Raw genomic sequence first — 24,777 nt, forward strand, 5'->3', positions numbered from 1 at the left:
CTTCTTTAATCTCATGTATTTCCACCTCTCCCCCCATTCTTGACCCTTCAGTCTTTCTAATATTCTTTAAATTCCTTGAATGTTTTAAGTTCCTTAGGCCTTTCAAATGCTATTCCATTTACCTGGAATATTTATTCCCTTACTCTTCCATGTTGTCATGTGGAAGAAAACATCAGAAATTGGTTCTATACTGTACTTTTGGTTCTATACTATTTTCTCTTCCTAAATGTATTAATTGTACCATAGTATGTGGCCCACTGAAGAAGCTTTTTATGGAACTTGCAACCCCATTGCTAGCTTGAGGTTGATTATTGTGGTTGTATGGTTCATTGTGTGTTGAAATAGGATGAGTACAATTTAAATAGGTTATTCAGTTTTTAATATTAGCCATAGAACTGGGGAGTATCTCAGTAGTTTCATGAAATGTTTCCTGTATTCTAATCTATTCTGAGAAATTCTGTGGGTTTTTAAAATGTGTTTTACAGTTCAAGTTTGTAGATTTTAATAAGCAGCAATTTTTTAAAAAGCTGTAATCTTCCAACTAATATGTATCCATCTTTCTTGGCCAAATAAACTGCATCTTTAAATCTATAAATAGGTTTCTGTAAGTATCAGATTTTTCTGGTATTTCAAGCTTAATGATAAGAGGGAAGCACAAGAAAAAATTCAGTAGAATACAGTTTTTAGTTTGTAAACACTAACGTATTAAGTTTGCTCTACATTGAAGCAAATGATATATATTTTTATTAGAATTGTATATATGAATTGGATGTTATAACAGTTCTTTTTTCATTATGTTAGAGGCATTTTCCTGAACAAAGTCAATGGTTACCTCAGTATTAGGTATAATATAGTACAAGGGGCCAATTCATCCTCAGTCTGCTTTGTATTTTATTATGTGAGGGCTGCTTTTCTGTGACTCTCAAAGCTATTGGTGAAGTGGGGCAAGTGCATGTCTTTCTTGTAGCAAAAAAGGTTTTGTGCCTCACAAAAAAAACAAACAAACAGGCAAAAACATCAGAAGCTGGGTGGAAGTATTTCTCTCTAACACCATTCTCTAGTTTTTTGTTTTCTTAACCTTGTTTGGCTTAACAAGTAAATCTATGGTTAACCAAGGTGTGAGTTCCCACATTTCAGAATAATTATTTTTGAGGAAGTTTCTCCAATATTAATCCCTGTACCTTTTTACATCTCACAGTTAGTTGAAAGCATTTAACCTAATTCACAAAAAAAGACCTAAAGTAATATCCAGTTACTAAATAAGCCTCAAGACTAGAGTTTAAGTTGATGTCTAATTCTTCTCAATTTTATAGCAATGCTACATTGGTATTCAGCATAGTGTGAATGAAAATGGTAAATGCAACAAACACAAAATAAGTTGCATACATAGAAGATAAATAAAAAAGAAGGTGAAAATACAAATATGATATATGAAACAGCTGGAAAAAGCAAGGAGAAGCTTCAGTTATATTTTATATAATGGTCACAAATGTAGAGCATGTATTCATGGCTTACTTCCTCTACCATGTAGATTATGATGCCTTTAATGTTTAGTTCTATTCTTAGTTGGTAGGTGACCTGAAAATTTCATCTTTAATTCTTGTTGTCATTAAGGTTTATTGGACCCAATGTAATTTTGAAGGTTTTTATTTTTAATTGAGCAATTATAATGATTTACTAGTATAAGGACCGATCTTTTGTAACTTTCATCTTTACTAGAAATCTTCTAGAAACAAAGAGAAATTTTGAAATATTTTGCAATTTTATCATTCTCAAAATTATTTCACTGATTAATGATTCACCCATTCTAAACATGATTAAAATAATAAGGAAATGGGCAAAAAAATGGAATCACCAAAAAGGATCATACAATAGTAAAATAAATCATCACTACTGAATCATCTGTAAGTTTTTTAGTGTTTCCAAAATATTGCATTATCTTTCCAAAAAGATATAAATGATATCTGGAGACACTACATTTATATCTTTAACATTTTTTCTTACTTTTATTTAACTGTTGAGAATTCAAATTTTAAAACTTCTCTGTCCATAATGTCAATGGAAAAAAAATACACAAGAAGAAATTTTATAATCAGTGATAGCGAACCTAGAGGTGACACGCGAACTCATTTTTTTGGTTTATTTTTCTTTGTTAAATGGCATTTAAATATATAAAATAAATACCAAAAATATAAATCTTTGTTTTACTATGGTTGCAAATATCAAAAAATTTCTATATGTGACACGGCACCAGAGTTAAGTTAGGGTTTTTCAAAATGCTGACACGCCGAGCTCAAAAGGTTCGCCATCACTGCATTAGATAAACACAAAGAGACCCAAAGCAGCACCCAGATGCTGACAATGAGGATGATATTGATTGTATTTTACTAGTTTGTTGGAGGAGGTAAACAAGAGGATTTGACGCCCTGCCCTCCCCCCACCCCCCACTTGCTCTGTGAGCTGGATGGGGCCAATCTGAGGCTCCTCCTTCCTCTGTCCTTGGAATCTATCCACCAATCCCACAGTTGGAGCCATTTTCAAGGATATAGCCCTGAGACAGTAAGGTGTTGTTGAGAACATTGGGATTGAATATGTGGCTGAACCCAGGTAAATCCTCTATATAAACTTTTTTTTAAAAAAATATATTTTCACCGATTTTTTACAGAGAGGAAGGGAGAGAGATAGAGAGTCAGAAACATCGATGAGAGAGAAACATCGATCAGCCGCCTCCCGCACATCCCCCACCAGGGATGTGCCCGCAACCCAGGTACATGCCCTTGACCGGAATCGAACCCGGGACCCTTCAGTCTGCAGGCCGACGCTCTATCCACTGAGCCAAACCGGCTTCGGGCTCTATATAAACTTTTAAGATCCTGAAAGGCAGGTGTAGAGATCTCATCTCACAGCCTCCAAAGATAAGCCTCCTGAACCTGACACTCACCAATCTGAAATGGCTGGCTTTTTCTTCAGTCTCTCCTTGTGTTAGTGGTGAAACAGCACCAGAATGTTACTGACAATTGGATCTCAGTTCAGCAACCTCGATACTTGAGTTCTGGCTAAAAGAGAATTTAGAGCCTGGAGTGAAGAGAGGGGGGAAGGATAGGGTATACTTTAGAGAGAGCTCCTGCTGAAGAAAGAAGGGGATGGGGAAAGGCCTGGGTGTGCTCTAGAGAGAGATCCCTTCTGGATCCTAGCTCCTGCAGATTTTTATCTCCTCTCTAAAGGTGGGGATCCCAGGGGATGATCTCAATGGAATATTCATCAGCTTTCCAGGTGGGTCCTTTCAGAGTTGTGATAGCCACTGATTGGTCATTGCCAGGACAGGGGGTCATTAGTCTCCCAGCTGCTCCTGATGTCAGCCATGGCATCACCCCGCCTGGCCTTGCTGTTTTTTGTGGGCCTGGAGCTGAAACACAACTGAAACCTAGATGTTAGCTCTAGTTTATCCAAAACTCTATCTCTGCGGTCAACAGACCTGAAGCTTTAGATTATTTGATTCGGGTCAGAAACTAATTATCTTGAGGGCTTAATGCTTAAAGGAGTGGCTGTGCAAGGGCTGATATGGGAGTTTTATAAGGCTGTTCTGTGACCCCCTTGTTCTTCCTCTAAGGGGGTCTACCATCTGACTAGTGACATTCAAGGGGAGCAAAGGTCAGGGGAGAGTCTGAACCATATGACCATCACAATGTATGAAAAGTCAGGGGGTCTAAACCCCATGGCCATTGATATACTAAAGGAAGAAAGGTCTTCCTGGGTGTGAGGTTCCACCCTACAATTATCTGTTGCTAGGCACTCGAGGCTTTCTGTCCTGGTGACCTTCCATACCAGGCTACCATCCTTGCTCTGCTCATACCTATGTAACTGCCTACTAACTTGACTTTTGTGTTCTGGGACCAGTTTATGAACCAACATAGCCTTTATATAATGCTATCCTAAATGGATTTTCTGAAATGAGTAAAAGGTTCAGGAATTTTCCTATCTTCTATCTTTTATTTTATCTGAGAAATAATGGACATGGGGATAGGTAGGTTTTACAAAACGTGTGGGATATTTTAAATAGCAGTTATGATAAAAGGGAGTGTAAGGTAAACCAGAACAACACAGAATGATTCAGTTGTGGTTAGTGATTATCAAATTATAGGTATATCTTTTACTCTGTTCTGTGGGGTTTTTTTCTCCAGAAAAATACCACTATGATAAATGGCTTTATGCTCATTTTATTGATGCTGAAGCTCTCAGTTGCAGAAATAGTCAAGTTGCACTCCCCTAACCCCTTCTTTACCTTATTCTTAGACCTTAAAGGAAGTAGAAACATTTGTCTTACTGTTTGTAGGAAAAAAAAACCACTAGTTTAGTTTCAAGATGAAAGTCTACTTCTGGATTTAAAAGATCCCTCAACCATGTACAATAGAGAATTGCAAAGTAGCTTCTGATAATCGCTTTGGTATTCTCAAGTACTTGAAAGCTCTGTGACAAAAATCTTCAGGTTTGTCAGACTGAGAATGTAACTTTTCCTGTCTTTGTGCTGATAAAACATGAGGAGATAAGATATTTCTATTTCTTAAGTTCTTAATTATTTTCCACAAGTCTTAATAATTTTTGATAACTAGAAATTTGGAATGTGGGGATTTTATCTATAAAACATTTCATGTAATTATAATAAAGTCCACATTTAAAGAGGTATAGTTATATCAATATTATTATATGGTCACCCTAATCTGGTCATAGAATGCTAAGACTCCAAAAAGTGCTCATGTGTCAGTTCATCACTGGACAGACACATCCCTATGATCATTTTAGTAGAAGAAAATGTAAATTGGGCAAATTATTGTGCTTATACAATCAGGATTAACTGCTACCTTCTTGGGACAAGTAGTGTAATTACCTTCTTCAGTTTAGCTCTTTCTACACATGATTGTAATGAAGAGCTAATGATGTTTATTGTAGAAGTTGAGAGCAGCTGAATGGATTAAATTAGAAAATTACCAGCTGTTACTTTCAAAATTGGCTAAAACTCAGAAAAGAGTCACATATAAGGCCTAAGAGAATTGTGTGACATGGTTAGGTATTCCGGTGTCAAGGGGAGAAGCAATGGTCTTTCTCCATATTTAAAAAAGATAGAGAGAGAATGAAAGTGGGAAAAAGGTTTATCAAGTTAAGCAATTTGGCTATTAAGGTAATATCTAACTTATAAGGATTTGCAAACCTCTTTCCTAATCACAGAACTCAGAATCATGGGACTTGGGGGCTTAACAGTTATTTATGAATTGAATAGCTAGACTTTGAAGATATATCTATATCTATATCTATATCTATATCTATATCTATATCTATATCTATATCTATATCTATATCTATCCTATCTCCAACACTTCATTAAAGAGTTACATGGTTGTTCTGAATTCCTCCTGCTGGTGATAATGTTTTCAAATGTCTATCATTGATAATTACACTTTTATATTTTTATCACTGCTGATTATATTTCTAGGAGTGCTGGTTATTTCTTAGCACTGCTGATTACTTAGATGTGGGCAATTTTAAGTTTCCTCCATTTTAATTATTTCTCTGTTGATGATATTTTTTCACTGTCATTTCTTGTATAATGTGGTACTTGTTGACTTTTTGAGATGTAAGTGAATAAATTGCTGTTGATAAGGAAATGATCAAGTGCTTTAATTTATGATGTCAATAAATAAATTGTTCACAATATAGTTTCTTTGGTTGATCCCAGTAATTTTTTTTTTAATACTCACCAGAGAATAGGTTTTTAACTGATTTGAGAGAGAGAAGAAGGGAGAGAGAGAGAGAGAGAGAGAGAGAGAGAGAGAGAGAGAGAGAGAGACATTGATGTGAGAGAAACATCAATCAGTTGGTTGCCCCCTGTATGTACCCTGACCAAGGATTGAATCCGAAACCTGGGCATATGCCCTTACCAGAAACAGAAAGTGAGACCCTTTGGTACACAAAATGGGATGATGCTCCAACCAACTGAGCCACACCCACAGGTGATTCCAGTAATTCCATAAAACAGTATACCCAGATACCTATACTGATCAACGCATATATATATATATATATATATATATATATATATATATATATATATATATATATATATATATAAAAGCCTAAGTGACCATTATGACCAGTTGACCAAATGACTGGTTGACCAGTTGCTATGATGTTCACTGACCACCAGGAGGCAGATGCTCAACACAGGAGCTGCCCCCTGGTGGTCAGTGCACTCCCACAGCCAAACTCTTGCCTGTGACCGGCCAACTTCTCATGGTCCCTCCCCCTGGCCAGCGGGCCCCAATAAGGACTGGGTGAGAAGGCCCCAATGGGCCCAGATTGCCGGCCAGGCCAAGGAACCCCACCTGTGCATGAATTCATGCACTGGGCCTCTGTTATAATATATTTTGAGAACAAGTTTAAAACTCTTTAATCCCAGTGAACTTTAAATAGTGACGTTAGTTTCATTATATAAAATAGACAAGTGTTCCAAATGTAGGAGGCAGTACTGTGTCATTCATTACCTTATAATGAATTTCTTTGTTTAGTCAAGGCCTGGATTTAATAAAGACTTTAAATGTGGGAAATTTCAAAGTGTTCCTTTCAACTTTACAAAACATTTTTGGATTTCCAGAACCATAATTATTTGATTAAGATGACTTCAGCTTGAGTATGCATTAAGGCCAAAAAATAAAATATGTAAATAATGAAGACTCACTCTAGCCGGTTTGGCTCAGTGGGTACAAATGAAGACTCAACGCAATGCAATTTTGATTCTTTGGGACCGTCTATAAGCTGAATAAGGGGGCCAGTTCTTGTCTCTGATGTAAGTTCAATTCTATGGGATAATCAGCTGCACTATTTTTCTATATTTAGTGTTTTGATTTTTATTCAAGGAAGTCACATTATTTCGCATGTGACATCTCTTCATATAATGGCATTACTGCCTATATAGAAATATCAATTAATATAGAAAAGAATTTAGAATAAATTGGGTAAAGCATTGGCTGTGTGCAGGAGAACTGAGTTAGGAAAACTATTCTGTGGCTTCTCTATAATAAGAGCATTTTTACTTATATTGAACTTTACAAGTTGTTTCTTCAGGATAGTGTAGCACCTGGGCTCGATTCCTATTAAGCAGAAAGAAGCTCAATAACTTATACTGAATGGTTGCAGTAAAAAACATCTAAATTATAAATTAGGTCATCTCTCTCATATTTAATAGGACAAGCTGTCTCTCCTAATTAAATAAAACTAAAGTCATGACTCAGGACACATTAAGACTTGTCTAGAAATCTCCAATTATTGTTTCAGCTTTAGCCTTACAGGGAAGACAAAATTGTCTTCAACTGAAACAGGATAATAAACAATTAATAGATTTTAAGTTACAAATTTAATATCTATAACCCAGTTTCCATAACTCAATAAAAACTTCTCTGTCCTACTTTATCATGTCATGATATGCTGTCTTCCACCCAGACTTGTGCTTTGTACATGCTGAGCATGTTGACTCAGGTGTTTGTTCATTGTGTTCACTTATTTATGTCCTATTCTTATTTACAGTCCAGCTGGCACCCCACCTCTGACACTGGCATCCCTTACTAAGTAGGTCTTTTTACCTGGTTGTATCTTCTGTTGTTTTCCAGTATGCACATGGAGCCCTAATAAGAAATTATTTTTTTCTTTTCTCAATTTTAGTGCCCTCAAGTACCTCAGAAAGTTTTCACATAATCTAAAAATGCACTCTTGCTATAAATATTAGATATGTACTCTTAATCACAGAATAGGTGATATTTTTAATACGGAACCCCCCTTCCATTACTCTTAATCTTTGTTTTTCTCCACAACACTCACTGTTAACTATGTGGCATATGCATTTGTTTTCTGTCTTTCCTATTCTGAAGAATTTTAAGTGTAGAAATAAGATTGTATGCTTCATTCATTGCTGACTCCCCTGAGCCAATCATGATGCCTGATGCTACTCCATAATATTTGCTGATTTCTTGAGTGAAAATCAACAAATGTGCCAGGATAGTAGATTAAAAGAGCTTGATTTAAAGATGAACAAAAAAAGGGTCTCAAAGCCATTTGTTTTCCGGCTTCATATTTAATTGCAAGGTTGATAAGTATTTAAATGATTTAATTACATAGGTAAATTAGGAGCCTATGATCCCTCATTATAGATAAGTTCCTTAATATAGTACTTTAAATATATTTGAGTAGTTATTCAAAAATTATTTTGCTATTGTCATCTTATACCTCACTGACTGTGAGGTTATGTGATAAGAAAAAAAATAAATTATTTAACACTGCTGCTCACATTTCACCATTTACTAAAAGAATATATATATATATATCTTTAGGAAATAGTTCTACTATTCTTATTTTGTTTTGATATTTGGGCTTCCAATACCATGTGAATTTGTGCAGTGCTCCTTAGGGAAATCTAGTATAATTTGTATTATTGTAATTGTCCTTAACTGTGCTTCATTTAGAAGCCAATGTGAAATATCCTCAAGTAATGTCATTTTGTTTGCAGAATACTAATATTCCTTGCAATAATTCAATTTTATTGTTTTAGCATAAGAACATTAAAAAACAAGAAGTCCAAAATTTAAGAATCATTATCTCAATAGAACTTTCAAATTTATATATACCCTGCCTGACTTTAAAATAGAATCAAGTAACTTATATTAAGTAACTCCCAAGTAACATACATTAACTAAAATTCTAGTTCCTCCTAATGTAATTTATTAAACAGGAAGAGCAATTCAATGTTAATCAGATAACCATTATGGAATTCTTTAACACTCCCCCTCCCCTTACTGTGACCCTTCCTATCAGATTTTAATAAAGGTCATGAAGTTAGAGAATAAGAATTATAGACTTTCTTAACTCATTTAGTGGAAAATAAGTGTCAGAGCACCCCCCCCGCCCTCGTGCACACACACACACACACACACCCTCAAGAGAGTAGAATGCACTTAGAAATATAACTGTAAAGTGGTAATCTTAGTAAGCTCTTCAAATTTCAGAATCTTTTAAATTAAAAACAATGAGCTGAAGAACTTGGTTTTGATTGTCATACTTCCAACAAAATTGGAAAGTACAGTCTAGATACTGTACATAAATTTTGTGATTTAAGTATGTATCCATCATGAGAAAGTCATTAAATACTTTATTTTCATTTTTTATTCAATAGGAAAAACTCAGGAAAGCACCTAAGCAGAATCTGTGATACAGGAGTCATCAGTATTGAACTCAAAGCCTTCATTGGGTCAAATTTCCGGAAAAAGCAGCATATGATAAGAGCAAATAGACTGCTATGGTGAAATTTTATATACTCATTATCAGTGCTTATTCCTCATTTCTCAGTATTAAAATACAAAATTTTAAATGCTTGAAGGGCAGAATGGAATAGTTGAAATATATGTGAAATTTGAGAGAAACTATACAGTTTAATTATATGTGATTGTATACATACATATTTTGAGAAAAAAAATGACAAAAAGTAAGAAAAGCCAGGAAAAAAAGAGAAAATAGATTGAAAGAGACAGGAAAATAATGGTAGAATTTAGACTCAAGGGGTGATATCAGCATTTTAGAGACCAAAGGTGTGAGAAAAGTTCCCCATATTATGGAGATTATAATTGGGGGGACAGAATAAAAATTGGAAAATTGGAACTAACAAATAGTAATAAATAATTTTCTGTCATCACAATACAAGCATGTTAAGCTGCTTCAAGAAGTTTTTGTCATTTTTGTTCATTAATGTGTCCTAACTACTTAAAACAGAGTCTGGCATATGAATTTAACTGATGAATGCATATAATAAGTTTTCCATGGATACATTTAAATTATCTGCTTACTTAATTAGATAGGTTAAACTGTTTCCAGGAGGGAGATATTTTCTTGGGTTAGTGTGGTGGTATTTGAAATGTGTTGGTAAATTTTAGGCTAATAGATTTCAGATAGCTAAAAATGAAAGGTTAGACATAGCTCATGAATTTCTTATTTTACCATACTTACCGAACAGTTGTCATATGCCCATCAGTATGGCATGTCCTATGGATGCACAGATAAAAGGCACAATATCTGGTTTCACATGACCTATATCCTAAGGGAAACAAGGAAAAAAATTAGTCAATACACATAACAGATATTTGAAATATAGTAAAAATGACATGCCATAGATATAATTGTGCACACTATACAAATGTCCAGTGAGCCCAGAAAAGATAGAGAGGAATGCCTGGAGGAAGAGATAACTTAGCTGATTCTGAAAAACAAGTGTGGAACAACCACAAGGAAATGAGAGAAATACGTTCCAGTCATCAGGAACAGCACCTACAAATGCCATGGCGTCTGAGATAATCTAGTCAGTGCCTCCAGGAAAGTAGTACGGAAGATCCTGTGGAGAAGGGGCAGGGTGCTTACTGAGCTACAGAGCTTAGATTTTATGCCATTGGCAATGGGAGTCATGAAAAAATTCCATGCTGGGGTGATGTGAATGGATTTTCCAACAGAAGCAAGAATTGGATAAGCCCTCCGAGAACACGAGAATGAATTAAATATAATTGAGAAATTACATGGGGAAAGCATTGTTCTGTGATCCAAATAATAAATGGTGAGGACTAACACAAGAGCAGCTGGAATGAAGTAAAAAGGATAAACATCAAGAAGTAAATACATATTTATGGCTGATATTTATAGAGTACTTTTCATGTGCTATATACTTATGAGTGTTTTACACTTATTAACCCTTTAAATTTATACAACAACTTGATACAGTATGTGTTATCATGGCCATCCCCATTTTCCAATGAGGAAAGTAGAGCTTTGATTAAGTGATTCACTAAATATTGCAGCTGTTACACAGCCAATAGGTGGCCAAAACAGAAATTTAATTCCAGGAAATTTGATCTAGGATACATGCTTTTAAACCACCATATGATAATGCCTCTGGAGAGAGAAAAATCCTATCTAATAAAAGAGAAACATGGTAATTAGCGTACAACCGCTACACTTCCCATTGGCTAATCAGGGCGATATGCAAATTAGCTGCCAGCCAAGATGGCAGTTAACTGCCAACAAAGATGGCGGTTAATTTGCATACGTAGCCACAATGCTGGGAGGCAAAGGGATCTGAAACCCCTGCGGTAGGCAAGAGGTGGGGGGCGGGCAAAGGCAGTGGTGATCCCTGATTGCATTGTGGTTTGGGGGCAGAGAGAGCCCCGTTGCAGGCCAGCCCGCACCCCCAGATCCTGGGCGGGTTGCGGCTGGCTTGCTTCCCCGTAAACGCCATGGCGATGGGAGGCAGAGAGCCCCGGCTGGCCTGCTTCCAGGTGATCGCCGTGGCAATGGGGGAGAGAGAGCCACAGCGCAGGCCAGCCGGCACCCCCGGGCCCCCCAGGGCGTGGGTGCTGGCTGGCCTGTTGCCCCGTGATCGCCATGGCGACTGAAGGGAGAGAGAGCCAGGGGCAGGCCAAGTGGCACCGCCAGAACCCCAGGGGCCGGGGTGCGGGCTGGCCTACGCCCGGTGATCGGAGAGAGAGCTGCATTGCCATAGGAGAGCCTGGGCGCAGGCAAGGTGGCACCCCAGGCCTGTGTGCCGCCTTGCCTGTGCCCCGTGATTGCGATCAGCACTGAGGCTGCTTCCCCTCCCTTGGACTGGCTCCCTTAGTAGTCCTGCAGGTTGAGTCTGAAGAGGGCAGGCCAGGCACCAAGGGACCAGCGCTGCCAGCACTTGCATGTGAGCAGACAGAAGGAAAAAAGACCTTGAAGGCCTGTCCAAGGCAGGTTTGCGTTTAAAACCAAGTGGGGTGGTCCGGAGCTGCAGGCACTGACAACCATGGCACTGCGGCTGCTTCCCCGCCCTAGACACTCCACAAGGTCACTTGAGCCCGCCCTGCTCCAGATGAAGTGTGATCACTGCACAGGGAAACAATGTAGTAAAAAATAAAAACCGATGACCAAGGGCCCACCTCCATGAGCTCACGGGAGCCTCTGAGCAGTGGACACCCCGACTATTTTAGATGCTTCAGGTGAGCGGGGGACACAGAAGGGTCAGGAAACCTCCCTGGAGGGCGGCGGTAGGTCTGATGGCGGATCCATCCGCCCTGCTGTCTGCCATCAGCTGCCTCCTCCGGGGAGAATGGGAGAACAAAGGGAGGGGGAGATTCTGCAAACCCCAGAGGGAATCCAGGGTCCCAGGTACTCTGCCCCACCCGCTGACACTGGCTATGAGGGCACTGCAGCAGCCGACCAGCCTCATCCTCCTCCCCCCCACCCCACAACACACACACACACACACACACACACACACACCTACTGGTCGCAGACGCAGGGAGCGCCCTTTCTGAGGGGAGACGCCCACCAGGTATACAGAAGGTATACAGAAGGCGCTCAGCGAGAAGTCCCCACGGGTTGTGTTTGCACCTTCATGCTCCCCCCCCCCCCCACACTGCAATGCCGAAGGAAGCCTGATTCAGGAACACCCCCCTGTTGACCACCCACACGGAAAACAGCGTGTGATACACATGTCCCCCCAGACGCCTGAATCCGCCTCAAAAGGAAGACCCTGCGGACCCGGAGCAGGAAGATGGGGACTGAGACCGAAGGCCTGGGACAAGCAGGGCTGCCCCCCTGCCCTCCGCCCCCTCCCTGTGTGAAGCGCCTGCACCGCCGCCTTGGACAGAGGCCTGCGAAGGAGTGAAGAATGTGGCTGTGCCTGTGGCTGCGCTTGGCCTGCCGTCGTGGATAAGCAGGAAACACATTTATGTGCCAGAATCTAAAACCATCTTCTTGGGTAACAGAGCAAATAATGCAAGACCCACACGTGTTTCTAAACAGGAGTCTGTCTCGCTGCGTGTGAACCCAGATTGAAGGCCTGCTCTCCACCGAGGAGGCTGCAAAGGCTGTTCCTCTCTCCAACAAAGGCAACCTAGAGGTTTAAAGGGAAAAGGAGATATAAATAAAACAAAATAGCAACAAGCTCTGAAGCCGCTGCTGTCAAATCCTCCGCGCGGTGGTGGCGTCAGAGCCTGTCTCCCCGCGCTTGGGGCTCAGACAGCCAAGCTGCGGACACCTGCCAAGTCGCCTGGCACCGGCCTCATCTACCCACGGCCACTTTCAACCTCCCGCCTGCTCCTGGAGCCGGTGGACTTGCGGATGGAGGCATCTGTGTTAAAGCAACCCTGTTGGTGCAGCACAGACACATGTGGGCTTTTTAATGAGAACCCCTAGCATCACTTCACAAATGTGTTTTTAACTATTCTGAGATCATGCTCCCAGCCTTGGCAACTCTCAAATAGGCCTTAGCGATTCCACTTGCCTGATGCAAAGTCTGACCCGGGTTTCACGGAGATGGAACCCTCCGTCTGGAACAGACCAGGAGAAAAAAGCAGGGTCTGATCGCAGCCCCATGGCAGTCAGTGCTGGGTCGGTGTGGTGGAAGTCAATCCTGCAGTCATTGAACATGGGGTCAATTAATATTAAGTGACATAGGGTCAATTAATATCTCTTTGAGAGGAGTTGAGAATATAAAGTACAGTGTAGAGCAATTACTTATATTATTTCACATAAAACTCTTTTCAACTAAGATATTTTTCTTTATTTAAAATGTATCTTTATTGTTGAAAGTATTACAGATGTCCCTTTGTTTCAGTTTTTTTTTCCCCCATTGATCTCCTCCAACCTGCACCCACCCTTTCCAGGCCTTAGCCAGACTACTGTCTCTGTCCATGGGCTATTCCTATCTAATACATAAAAATCTAGAAAGATTTAGAGAAAATAAAATAAAAGATATGCCATGTAAATATTGAACAGAAGCGCTGAAGTTGCTGCATGAATACTTGCAGGCTTGAAGCCAAAACACAACTCATGAGATAAAGTTAGTCATTGTAACATAACAAAAGGTTCCTTTCACTAAAGAGATAAGATGGATCCCAATACTTATACACATAATAGGTTCAGAATGAGCCTCACCAAGATGCGTCTCAGTGGTATGCAGATTTTTGAGCTAAGGGCAATTTTAGCTTCAGGCTCAAGTGAAAATTCTGCCCCTTTAACTACCTAAGAAAAATTGAATTAGAGGCCTTGCCCATAAGACATTATCCTATATAACAAAAGGCTAATATGCAGGTCGACAGACCAGCAGAACAACCGGTTACTACAACACGGACTGACCACCATGGGGCAGATGCTCAATGCAGGAGCTGTCCCCTGGTGGTCATATGCTCCCGCAGGGGGAGTGCCACTCAGCCAGAAGCTGGGCTCATGGATGGCTAGCACAGTAGCGGTGGTGAGAGCCTCTCTCGCCTCCACGGCAGCACTAAGGATGTCTGACTGATGGCTTAGGCCTGCTCCCCACTGGCAAGTGGACATCCCCCGAGGGCTCCTGGACTGCCAGAGGGATGTCTGACTACCAGCTTAGGCCCAATCTCCTGGGGAGCAGGCCTAAGCCAGCAGCTGGTCATCCCCTGAGGGGTCCCAGACTGTGAGAGGGCACAGGCTGGGCTGAGGGACCCCCCGAGTGCACAAATTTTTGTGCACCGGGCCTCTAGTCTATACTAATAAAAGAGAAACATGCAAATTGGTGTCACTCTGCTAGGCCCACCAGCCAATCAGGGTGTGTACGCAAATTAACCCAACAAAAATGGAAGTTAATTTGCGTACGCAGGTGCAGAGCAAAGACTGAAGGCTCTGGCTGGAGTGAAGACTGAAGACTGAAGAGGCTTGGCTTCTCTGCTGCGTCCAGAGGGGAAAATCCAAGCCTTGCTGCGGCCGCAGCGGAGAAGCCTAGCTTCGAGGCTTGGCTTCTCCACTGCAGCCAGACCAAAGGCCTGGGTCCTGGGTCCCAGAGGAAAACCAGTGCCGGCAGCCAGGGGAAGGAAGGCCTATTGCTTGAATCTTCATGCAGCGGGCTTCTAGTATATAAATGATGTAGGATCAACATTATTCTCTGATTGAAAATATAAATACTTGAAGATAATTTATAAGTTTCTGATTTGGGTTGGAGGTTAGAGAGTAGAAGATTAATTTCACTTAGAATATGTTGACTATAAAATATGCATGAAACACTGACATGGAGTTTCCAAAAGGCAGTGGGATGTATCCATATGTATCTAGAAGAGATGTCTGAGCTAGAGACCCAGAAGTTACAATTCCAAAGGCCACAGGGATGTTTGTGGTCACCTAGACAGTTGATAGTCTGACGATGACAGCTGATGAGTGAAGCATTCTAGGGCGTAAATTTCATTGTCTTGGAAAGGATACTTTGGGCCATATCTGGAAACCTCCAGTTAAATTAGCTTAAGCAAGAAAATATGTTGCCTCAAATAATAAGAGCTTGATGGTAGTTTTCATATCTGAAAATAAATTAGAAGCTTATACCTTGGAAATTATCTTTCAAGATTTTTATGGCTGCTCATTTTTCTGTGAATAAACAATTAATAACCAAAAAGATTTACAATATTAAATACTTAGTATTGGTTGATGCAATAAAAACTGCTATGTCCTAGTGCAAAAGGATAATAAAAACATTAGAAAGGGACTTGGTAATGGAGACAGAGAAAGAAGTGGAACCACTCAGATTGACACAGTCCACTCAGCATCTGCTTCTGTGTTGAGGTCGGAGTAAATATCTATTGAGCAATGAAAGGGAGGGGATAGTATTGACACAAAGCTGAAATTCAACTAGCAGATAATATATACAGTGGGAATGAATGTTGGATAGGCAATAAATGTTTTGCTATTGTCAAAAAGCAGACAAAAAGTAAAAAGGAGTCAGCAAGAGGACCAGAGATGTAAAAAAGAAATTGATATAGTGTAGTAGTTCCATGGAGAAGAGTAGTTACTCTCAAATAAAGCCTGGAAAAAAAAAGATTTATTTTAATTTACATTGAAAAGATGAGATTTTTTTTTCTTCTTTTCCTCCACCCCTCTTTTTTTCCTCCTATAACTTTTCTTTTTATTTTTTCCTCTGAAACTTTTTGGTGGGACTAGGGGGGGTGTCCCTCAGCCCGGCCTATGCCCTCTCACAGTCCAGGACCCCTCTGGGGATGTCTGACTGCTGACCTAGGCTTAATCCCCATGGGATCAGGCCTAAGCCGGCAATCGGACATTCCTCTTGCAGTTCAGGACCCCTTGGGGGATATAGCAATGCGCCAAGTGGCAGGCGGCCAAGCAGGAGCCCGAATAGGGGCCGGGTGCTGTGCCACTTGTGCTCATCACGGCCTGCTGCGCCTGCTGCTGCAATGTTGGGAGAGGATCCTGCCGTGGCAGCTGCTCTCAGCAGCCATGAGACTGGCTTCTGGCTGAGTGGCACTCCTCCTGTAGGAGCACACTGACCACCAGGGAGCAGCTCCTGTGTTGAGCATCTGCCCCCTGGTGGTTAGTGCACATCATAGCAACTGGCCGTTCTGGTCGTTCCGCCATAATGGTTGCTTAGGCTTTTATTATATATTATTATATAGACTAGAGGCCCAGTGCACAAAATTTGTGCAGGGGGGGGGCGCGGTCCATCAGCCCAGACTGCACCTTCTCCAATCGGGACCCCTCAGAGGATGTCCAACTGCCAGTTTAGGCCCAATCCCCAAGATCAGGCCTAAACCAGCAGTCAGACATACTTGTCATAATCTGGGACCACTGGCTCCGAACTGCTCACCTGCCTGCCTGCCTGCCTGATCGCTCCTAACTGCCCCCACCCTGCCAGCCTGGTCTCCCCCCACTGCCTCCCCCCCCCCCCCCCCCCGCTGGCCTGGTCATTCCAACTGCTCCCCCTGCGGGCCTTGTTGCCCCACACAGCCTGCTACTCAGTCGTTTGGTCATCCCTCATTGACCCCTGTGGGCCTGGTTGCCCCACACAGCCTGCTGCTCAGTCATTTGGTCGCCCCTCACTAACACCCCTGCTGGCCTAGTTGCTCCACGCAGCTTGTTTGTTCGTCTGTTGGGTTGCGGTAGTCACCTAGGCTTTTATATAGATAGATAATGTAAAAAGAGAAATCTGGTTTGTGGAAAAAATGGAAGATAAGGAACCAAAGTGGAGTAAGGAATGTTCTTCAAGTTTCACTGTGAAGGAAGAGAGAAATAAAGTGGTAGCTAGAAAATTTTTGAGGTTTTAACAAAATTAGTAAATATCTTTATAGTTGTCTGAGCTTCCAAATTGTAAACATACCTTTAAAAATTACTAAAATATGTTGTACAAAGTGGTATCCCCTAAACAGCAACACCAAAAATTCAATTATTAAGAGTTAATATAAATTCTTCTTGCATTTTTATGTATATCATTCTTCATATATGTATAATGTTTTGTCATTTTATTTCCTTAATTAGCATATGTTAGATATCATTTTTTAAATGATTTTTTTTAAATTGAGGTATAATTGACATGTAACATATTAGTTTAAGGTATACAACACAATGACTCAATATTTGTATGTATTGCAAAATAAGTTTAGTTATTATTTGTCACATAGTTACAGAAATTTTTCTCTTGTGAAGATAACTTTTAAGATTTATTCTTTCAATAATTTTCAAATATGCGATATAGTATTTTTATTTATAGTAATCATGCTGTACATTATATCACATGACTTTTTTATAACTAGATAGATACCATTTTAACTAGATAGATTTCTCTAGTTCCTTGTGATGAATAAATAATGTGCTATTTTTGGCTATAGTATTTGTTGTATAACCAAATCTTTACTGAAGGACAATTTTTATTTTTTATTATTTTTAAAATATGTTTTTATTGATTTTAGGAAGGGAGGAAGGGAGGGGGAGAGACAGATAGAAAGATTGAAGAGAGAAACATGGATTGGCTGTCTCCTGTACCCGCCAACCTCACTGGGTATTGAGTCCCAAATCAGGGATGTGCTCTGACGGGGAATCAAATTGAATCAGCAACCACCTGTGCATGGGACGATGCTCAACCAATTAAGCCACACTGGCCAGGGTAATTTTTATCTATAATAATAAAAGCATAGTATGCTAATTAGACTGGACGTCCTTCCGGATGACCTTCCAGACAAAGCCGGGCTGCAAGGGAAGCCTGGGTCCCAGGTGCCTGTCAGTGGCCAGAGGGAAGCCTGGGACCTGGCTCCTGGGTCCCAGGTGCCAGAGGGAAGCCGGTGCTGGCAGCCAGGGGAAGGAAGGCCTACTCTCGCACAAATTTCATGCATCGGGCCTCTAGTTTTTTAATAATATACTCAATGAGGCCATCTTGAATTTATGAATACAATAAATTTTCTAGGGAGTAACTTATAGATGTACAGTTTAGTAAAAAAAAGAACTTTTACCTTTTTCAAAGTTATCAGCAACCATTTTCTCCCACTGAATATATTTAAAGCTGAAGGAGACTTGAAAATCTTTTGATGTCAAATCAAATGATCCTTCTTCTATTCCTCTATGAAGTTTTCCCTACTATCATCAGAAAGGATTACTCTCTTTGTTTTTGCATTTTTGTTTTGCTTTGCTTATCTACAACATGCTGTTTATATCACACATTCATTCTTCACTTAGCATTATAAGAAAATTAATTGATTGTGTTTGGTTTATTCTTTTTGTCTCTTCCAGCAGCTTACATATTAAGGATGATGTAAACATTTGTTGAATTGACTTCAATAAATGAATGAATAAAAGTTAACAAAAACAAAAGTGTTGGTATAAAATAAAGGACATGTTTTTGAGAAGAGTAAATATCAGAGTTGTGTCCTAATTTGATGATAAAAAGATGTTAAAATCACTTAAAAGGGTAGTTTTATAAGTAAAATATTTTAATTTTATATTTTAAATTTTCTTGGTCTTTGAGCAAGCTAGATTCATAACAAAAGTCATGTTATAAAAATAACCAAAATGTCCTGGGTTGTTCAAGAAGCCAAATTGATCTTTTGATCATAATGTGTCTCAAAGAGAAATAAATTATTCCATAATTAGACACAAAGATACCCTTATACAGAAAATGTATATGGATATTAAGCATTTGCACTATGAAGTATTTAAGAATTGCTTGTCGTAAACATGTTCTACTTAAAGCTGACATTCTCCCTTGATCTCTGTGACTGGGTTTTATTACAACATGTCTCAATGAAGCTAATGAAAGGTTTAATAAAATCAACTCAATTGAAAAGTGTAATCCAGAGAAATGATGTTTGTTTTCTATTCTTAGAGCAGGTTGACCAGTGTCTACTTTTATGAGCCTGGAATGAGATCAGAATTGACCACTCAAAAAGGCTTAACAGTGAAGCTTTTTACTTTATGCTAATAAGTATACATCATATACTTAAAAAGAGGGACTTTGATCATTCCACAAATATTTAATTGTCACAGTAAAATCAAAGTCAGCTTTGTTTAATTCCCTAAAAGAAACCTCAGGACATTGAGTCAAAGCTTCCGTTGAGACAGCAAATTCCTGTTTCCACTTGGTTCAATTACACCATTGTAACATAAATGAACAAACTGACTATGCAGGTATCCAGAAAACTTATAGTCTAAACAAGCATCTCTTTCTCCCTGGCCAGTGTGCTCAGTGGTTAGAGTGTTGGCCCATGAACCAGAGTCATGGGTTTGATTTCTGGTCAAAGGCAAGTACATGTGTTGTAGGTTCTATTTCCTGCCCTGAGAATGTATGTCTCTCAAATCAATGTTTTCTCTGTCCCCCTCCCTCTCGCCCTCTCACTCTCTCTAAAAATCAATGGAAAACATATCCTCTGGTGAGGATTAACAAAACACACACACACACACACACACACACACACACACACACACACACAAATGAAGCATCTCTTTCTGGTTTACTTTTTTTTGTATATGGCTTCTTATTCAAGTGACATGCATAGAAGGCTAAAGAGAAAAGGTGTTATATTTTGATATGGTCCAAATAGATACAGCTTTAGATGGTCTGTTTAATCTATAATGTTATGTGAGCCCCTGTGTGCCCTCCCTTACATACTCATTGCCATTTACTTTTGTCCCAGCCCTCCTTATTCATCACAGCTGGAATTTGTTACTTGGATTTCCTTAATATTGTTTTTCTGTTCTTTGATTTATTAAATAGAAAAGTGCCAATGTATAATGGATATGGTCCTATATCCATCTAAGATCCATCCATTGTAACTATGCTGTGTGATAAGCTGGCTTTGAGTTACACACTCACCTCTGTGAGTTGAGTCAAGAAAATTCTGCACAGAAAAAATAGAAAAAGATTGTTCCATAGTGAAGTATTCAAGTACTATTAATGAAAAGGGGGAAATGAATAGTATGTCAAAACCGTAAATGACAAAACCCATTTCTTGAGAAATGCTATAATATTTTTTCCAGGGTTATATATTTTGTTCTTTTTTAAATTCCTTACATTGCAATGAAATATAATTAGTGTATTTAAATTAATAGAGGTTAAAGTAAGTTGATCAAATGTGAAATTTTTGAGATATATGTACATATATAATACATCTATCTATTCTTGGAACTTCTTTTATATTAATTTACATAATTGTGATTGAATTGATTATGCATTAAATCATAAAGTTACCCATAAACTCCATTTATGGTATCATATGATTGAGTACTTTTGATCTTTGTGTAAAAAGAAAAAAGGTACAATTTGGAATTTAAATAGCACTTGGCATTTCAACTGTATTTACTATCTTTAATTTGATATTTTCTTCTCAACATAAAAAAACACAACCTTTGATCAAAAACATACTTTTAAAGATTAATTAAGGTAACTGGAAGTTTACTACATTTCTTAAAATAATATTAAATATAATATTAAAACTTTAACACATAATAAATTGTGTAAAGTGCTTTACAAAAAGTTTTCTCTTTTATTCTGTTTATGTGCTTTTAATTACCCCGAGGGAATGCAAATGGCATTTCTAAATGCAAATTATGAAAAACTATGTCTATGATGCTTACAAATGTGATTAAAGAAGTTAAATAAAGTATGAACCTCTATCTGACTCAACAGCCAAAATTGTTCACAAAGAATTTTGAAATACCAAGTTTTTAAAAACTAACTTCATTTATAGAATAGTATAATAAAAAAAGCTCCATAAGACTATACTACAAACTTTACTTACAGAAAGTAACCCAAAAGTCTACATTGAGAACTTTGGGTTTTTTTCTCATCTTTGAACCATTCATTAAATATACTTTATCAATCCTCCAGCTAAGTAAATGACAGTATCTTTAAAAGAAATAACTTTCATATTTTCCTTCAAACTACCAGTTTTGTAAATTTAAAAAACATTTAATTTCATAAGGAATAAGTATTATTTTTGGCACAGTTGAATCATACACATTTTTTTCTTTGAATCAGAGAAGGATTTGTGAGATCAAAAAGAATATATTTATGTTGGTGCGAGCCTCTCTATATAGCTTAGACCAGGTGGCTGTTCTTAACGCTGAATTCAGACTCAAGAAGCAGTCAAATGTTCCTAAACACAGGGAAGCTATACAAGCCATTTTGGAATTTGATCCAAATGTTTTCAATAGAAAGAACAATGCATATTTCTTCCTGGGTAATGACACTGGGTAAACTTTGGAGAAAAATCAGTATATTTATGAGTCTTATTAGTTCTTTGGTAATTGACAAAGTTAACAGTAAATCTTTCACCACCTCCCCTCTTTTCATTGGGTCAGTTTCCCCATTTCCATCTTGTTTTCAATGAATTCTGGGCAAAATAGCCTCTCCACTAACATCTGGGTAAGGCTTGAGATTCCAGAGGTAGAGACAAGGGACTGAGCCCTTCCTCATATGAATAGGGGTGGGGTTACCCTCTGGTAGAAATGGCTTCTTGGACCAGGTAATAGGAGGAAGATGTGTGACACTAAAGAGGTGCGGGATTAGAGCAAGAGCTCTGCCAGCAGGGCACACTCCAAAGGCCCACCCAGGTCAGCATCCTTCAAACGCATAAAACATTACCTGGTGTAAAAAGAACTGCTTGAGTGAAACAGGTTTTTACATCTTCCCATTATTATTCAATTTGTAGATGATAAATATAAATAAACTAGTAATAAATTTACAGATTTATTAATTAGTGGCAATAGGACCAATAGTCACATAGTTGTGACAACAAAAGCAGAAAAATCATGAGTAAACAAATGATTAATTGAATCAGCCTTTTAATTCTTTCCTATAATTCAAAAAAGTCTATTTTTATTGAATCATAATTATCATGGATCTCGAAACTTAGTTCCCTAATTTTCTTAAATTAGAGCAGTCCTTCAAAAGAAAGGACTGAAGATCTTATATTGATTTCTTTTATTAAAGAAAGAGTGTCCTTCAATTTTTTTCACTCACTAAAAAGTAAGATCTATAATACAATGTTATTTTGCAAACTGTCATACAGTGCCACTGAATTAAAATTTGATAGCTATTTTGGAGGGTTGTTTTCAGTTTTAGCTTTTTATTAAAAAAGGCTCATATAAACATTCTTGATCTAGCTTTTGATGATCATTAACATTTACTTTGTGTGTATGTGTATGTGTAAACCCATATTATTTTAAAAGAAAATATATGACATAGAAGATATATATTTTTAAAAATCTATATATACATCTATGTGTAATACTTTGAGAGATGCTACTTAAAGGTAAATCCCCCGTGAATGAGACTGAACAAAGCATTTACTGACAAACCTGAGAAGATAGCACCACCATAAAGCTTGTTAACGTAAAAACATTCAAACCTGTAAAGAATTTTTCTGAGTTTATTTGAACCAAACTGTCAACAATTTCCAGGAAGCAACATCTCAATGAGTTGCCGTGGTCGCCAACCTTTCTGACCTCATGGACCACCAGTTGTCCACGGACCATGGACCACCAGTTGTCTACGGACCATGGGTTGACAACCACTGCTCCAGAGAATAGCAATTTTTCATCTATTTTTATACATTGCAATCAAAGGAGGGGACTTAGGTGGGTTACATGAAATCCATTGGTGATAGATTAGAGAGGTGGGGGAAAGCAAAGGGGGAAACCTCTGGGATTGGATAAAAAGTAAAATGATAGACACATACTTAGGTGGGTGCAGGACAGTTAACAGTCAACAATTAACATGATAATAATAACAATGAGGGAATTTGTGATATCCATCCTGGCACCTAGGAACATTAAGTTGTGCCCCAAGGGGTCTGGAAACAGGGAAGTTACAATTTACCCAGACATTTCAAGGGTATGTTATCATAGATGCAAAAAAGACAGATAGGCTCAGTTAAGGCAAAGGATGACCATGTCAGTGGAGATACTGGTCTAGGACGTAACTACCCACCATAACTACTCTTAGTTAAAGTTTAATTTCAGACCATCCTTTGTGGTTACTTTAGGTTTACAAGACCATCATGCAGGTCTTGCCTGAGCTTGTCAGGTTAGCATGTGGCCTTTTTCGTCCACAAGTTGCATATCTACAGTGGTAGAAATTTGGAAAAAAGCTGGACTTTCAGTATCTGGTCTAAGGCTCAGTGACTATATCTGCCGTGTATCATAATTTACTTGGGGGCAAGAGTCCTGACCCACCACTTTAAGAATGATTTTTGCATAGGCATTTTAGGAATCTGGGTAGAGTTTCAACTGCATATGTATCAAGAACATGTAATATATGTGTGTGCATTTTTATAGTAATCCTATCTAATAAAAGAGAAACATGGTAATTAGCGTACGATCGCTACCCTTCCCATTGGCTAATCAGGACAATATGCAAATTAAGTGCCAGCCAAGATGGCGGCTGGCAGCCAGGCAGCTTGAAACTAACATGAGTCTTGCTTGCTTCAATGACGGAGGAAACCAACGTTCCCTGCCTGCATTGCCAGCTTCTGAGCCTGCAGTTTGAAACATTAAAACAAATATAGAAGCTAAACAAAACCCCAGAAACCTGCTTTCAGCGAGCCAGGATCTCAGAGCTGGAGTTATACATTATTTCGATTATAGAACCCAAACAAACCAGATACCTTCTTTCAGCAGCAGCAGAGGCCTCAGAGCTGGAGCCAGAGCTAAAGCTGGCCCAGAATAAAAAGAAAAAGAAAAAGAGGAGCAGTTGGGAGCTTCAGCCCTCAGCCCCTCACCCAGACTGGCCAGGCACCCCAGTGGGGACCCCCACCCTGAAGGGTGTGTGACCAGCTGCAAACAGCCATCATCCCCTCACCCAGGCTGGCCAGGCACCCCAGTGGGGACCCCTACCCTGATCCAGGACACCCTTCAGGGCAAACCAGCCAGCCCCACCCATGCACCAGGCCTCTCTATCCTATATAGTAAAAGGGTAATATGCCTCCCAGCACCGGGATCAGCGGAGCTGTGAGGCCTCCCAGCACCGGGATCAGCAGAGCCAAGAGGCCTACTGGCACTGGGATCAGCATTACAGGAGGCAGAGTCCAAACCCCCTGATCACCTTGCGGCTCTGTGTGTGACAGGGTGCGGCGCCCCAACCTCCCCGCCCCAAAGGGCCCTGCTCTGTGTGTGACAGGGTAGAGCGATAACCTCCCCATGGGCCCTGCCCGGAGTGTGAGAGTGGCGGCACCCCAACCCCCTGATCAGCCCTGCTCTGTGTGTGACAGGTGGCGGTGCCCCAACTCCCCTATTGACCCTACTCTGTGAGTGACAGGGCGGAGCTCCTCAACCCCCTGATGGGCCCTGCTCTGTGCATGACAGGGGGGATCTCCCCAATCCCCTGATCGACCCTGCTCTGTGCGTGACAGGGTAAGGAGCCCCAACCCCCCTGATGGGCCCTGCTCTGTGCATGACAGGGGGCAGCGCCCCAACCCCCGG

The sequence above is a fragment of the Myotis daubentonii genome, chromosome 2, assembly GCF_963259705.1.
Source record: "Myotis daubentonii chromosome 2, mMyoDau2.1, whole genome shotgun sequence".
Lineage (NCBI taxonomy): Eukaryota > Metazoa > Chordata > Mammalia > Chiroptera > Vespertilionidae > Myotis > Myotis daubentonii.